The sequence below is a fragment of the Crinia signifera genome, chromosome 1 (assembly GCF_055691185.1).
Source record: "Crinia signifera chromosome 1, ASM5569118v1, whole genome shotgun sequence".
Taxonomy (NCBI): Eukaryota; Metazoa; Chordata; class Amphibia; order Anura; family Myobatrachidae; genus Crinia; species Crinia signifera.
Genome location: NC_139217.1, coordinates 273,538,819 through 273,542,432, shown reverse-complemented (window position 1 = coordinate 273,542,432; position 3,614 = coordinate 273,538,819). Strand labels below are relative to the sequence as shown.

The 3,614-nt window shown below is 46.4% G+C and overlaps 1 pseudogene; it reads right to left on the bottom strand.

Annotated features, from left to right (window-relative positions):
* Positions 1–301: 301 nt before the first annotated feature.
* Positions 302–420, bottom strand: LOC146039580 (5S ribosomal RNA; annotated as a pseudogene).
* Between the last annotated feature and the right edge of the window lie 3,194 nt (positions 421–3,614).

Sequence of the window (3,614 nt, the reverse complement as noted above, 5' to 3'; positions counted from 1 at the left end):
GTACTAGTTTAGTTCAAGGAGAATTCGCAGATTGGTCACACCTTTAATATGTCATTTAAGCACTGTTTTTATCAGAGGTACAGTTACCAATGATAGTAGGCAGTGAAATGATTAGGTTCTCCTCAAATGTATAACAATTAATGCTTAATAGCGTCAGGTAATGTACCTAAATTGGTAATATGAGGAGAGAAGAAAGTTACACAGCCTCAGTATGAAATTCTAATTTTTAATAAAACACTCACTCCGGCAGTCATTGTTGCAGGTATTTTATTTGATACAGCGGCCCTTAACCCTAATTTTGATGTTGCCACACCTGGGCTTCCCCGGGGGTCTCCCACCTGGGTACTGACCTGGCCCTCCACTGCTTGGCTTCCAAGTTCGGAGAGGGTTTGGGCAGACCAGTGGGGTATGGTGGCAAAATCTTAGGGTTCAGTGTCCCATCAAATATGGCCTGTAGGGCTGCAAGAGGGGATCACTTCACCAGGCGCAACAGGTGAATTTTATGCAAATGAATTGTATATATGTGGAAAAATATTGATTTGAGGGATTTGAAGGTCCCTGGGTAATTGGGCACTGGAACACTAAAAGTGATCCTAAAATAACTCTGTTTTTCCTGTAGGTGTATTAATTAGGTGGGGAAAAATGATCAAAGATGATCAAAAAAGAGGTAGCAGTTGGCTGCTTGCTGGTAGCAGGAATTTGGGAATTTTTTAAAGAATTTATTTTTTAAAGAATTATTTAGGGTATATAGTCAAATGCGATAATTGCACCAATTAGGATAATGCTACACACCATGCGATTAAGGATGTTTAGAGGTGATAATTGCACTGTTCAGGGTAACGTTATACACTGTATAGTAGCAGATTTGAAGATATAGTTACCAATGATGATCAAACACTCAGTAGCAGTACTTTAGAAGGTGCATGGATAGATTGTTGCATTAATAGGAAAAAATACATATGTGCGGAGATCGCTCTGTGTAGCAAGACAGCTACCCCGCTGCTGACTGCAGTGACTGCAGTGATTAAAGAATTATTTCGGGTATATAGTCAAATGCGATAATTGCACCAATTAAGATAATGCCACACACCATGCGATTGAGGATGTTGAGAGGTGATAATTGCACTGTTCAGGGTAACTTTATACACTGTATAGTAGCAGATTTAGTTACCAATGATGATCAGACACTCAGTAGCTGTACTTTAGAAGGTGCATGGATAGATTGTTGCATGAAATAAGAAACAATACGTAAGTGCGGAGATCACTCTGTGTAGCGAGACAGCTACCCCGCTGCTGACTGCAGTGGGGGAGCGTCTCTCTAACCTGTTGCCGCTGCCTAGGTTAGCGGCTGACGTGGATCGAGTAGGAGTCCCGTACTGAGGTTTCACATACGGATTGGTGACCCGCTGACCGCTAAGTGACGGCGCCGGAGGTGAGGACCTGTTGCCGTCAGACTTGCTGCTTGGCTGCGCCGGAGCTCGCTGGTGAGCGTGTAGATAGAGGCATATAGGAGCCAAGGGCTGCCGCTGATGTGCTTGCTTGGTGGCCGGAGGAGTGGGAGGCTGGAACTTGCAGTTGGACACGTGTTTCGCCTAACGGGCTTCTTCCTGCAGATGTAGACAGGTGGTCAGGCGTGAGCCCGTAGCCGGGACCGCCGGTTAGGACGGCCACAGCGGATGCTACTCTAACTCTTTTGAGTCCCTGAGGCAGATGGTAAACCCCTGCAGAGCTAGGCTTCACCTGTGGCCGCCGCGTCCGAAGGAGCGAGTTAGGCCCAGGTCTTATGAATTGACAAGGGGTAAACGATCGCCAAAGGGTACACAAGAGGACCGCTAACTACTGGGCCTAGCTGGGAGTTTGACCCCTGACTGCCGGCACCAGGCCAAACTGGGATGCGACCAAGTCGCAGGCACAAGTAAATGGGAAGAGGAGTCCCCAGCAGGCTACTCCCCAGGTACGGCGACTCCTCAAAACTAGGATGGAAATAGAGGACACTCCCTGCTTGAAAGATACTAGTAAAAGACAAATGAGAAAGAACCAGGGAACAAAAAGGATACAATAAAAGATGATAACAAGAATGTACCCACAGAAGGGCACGACCACGGTGGGCCACTGGAGATGGATGGAAGGGAAAGAGAATGAACCCACGGAGGGGCACGGCCACGGCGGGCCACTGGAGATGAAGAGTAAAGACCGAGGCTCCACTGGAGCACTTACGTGACCCACGAAAAGATGGAAATAGTGGGCCAAGCGCAGGCTCAGGCTGAAGCAGGTCTTCTGGCTGCAGGCAGGATACAGAACAGGACACTCCACGGAAGGCTGGGGGAAGCAGCCCCCGGAAGAACAAGGAACTGGACGAGGACTGTGGGCTAGTAAGCCCAGGAGACCGGAGTGCAGAGTGATCTGCTTAGCTGGGCAGAAAGCTTGTGGCTCACTAAGCTTACAGCTATAACCGGCGTCTGTGCCCAGCAGACGCCGGCTTTTTATTTGAATTTCGCGCCGCCTGACTGACGTCAGGCGCGCGCGTCATCTGGCGGAAGCTCGAGACGCCCTGAGTCAGAGAGAGGCTTTGGACACTGCCCGGCAACGTCCCTGGCCACGTCCCTGTATGCAGCATCCGCCGTCCGTCCGGGTGCACTACAACCCGGGCAGCGGCGTGCAACACCATCTCTGGTCGCTGATACAAAGGAGACACTGGGCAATATATTGCTTAGCAATATATTGCTGAGCAATATATCTCCCCCCGTGTGTACGGGGCTTAAGTATCCCTGTGCACTCTCTCCCTTGGAGGTTGACAAGGCCAAGAAGAGATCAGCAGCAAAACAGTGCTCCAGCATGGGGCAGAGGGGCCTAAAAATAACCACTTGCACATCTTATGGCTCTATGTTTGTGTTCAAAAGAAAATAAATTGAGTTTTAGAAAATGTATTTTACATTATGGATATGGTACTAAAGGTACAGTATAATAAGTAAAGTTTGCTACTTAGATTAAATGTGTGCCTTCATTCAAACGGGTATTATCCCTTTGAGTGCTAACTTCTTCTGTCTTTCTATACAAAGCCACAGTTTACAAGGGAAGATCATATTACTTATCCTACTGTATTTCGTTCGTCCACCCACCTATTTTTAGTATGTTAACTCTTATGAGCAGGGCCCTCCTTCCTCACGTACTCACCCTACCTCATTACCTCACCTGTGCTCCTGTCCTGTTCTTCCCTTCCTCTACTTCATCTTCAGTCTCCTTAACAATTTTGACACCTACTTCTGAACTGATGCTGATTTTAGTTCTACCAGCTATACCCCTATTTATACTGTATCTTTCAACACACCCTGTACGTTACCTTGTAATTTTAATTTTTTTTTGCTATGTACGGCGCTGCGGACACTTTGCAGCGCCTTATAAATAAACGTACTACTACTACTATTAAAACACAGCCAAGGTAACTAAAAAAAATCCAGGTAAATTTTTCTTAATTAAAATTTTTTTTATTTTTTTTTGCTGTATGCTCATAAGTATGTTCCAGTATAATTCCGAAATGACTGCAATTTACACAAAACTTGGTACACATATCAATTACAATCTTTGAACAAATACTGTGGGGGTAACAACCCCCC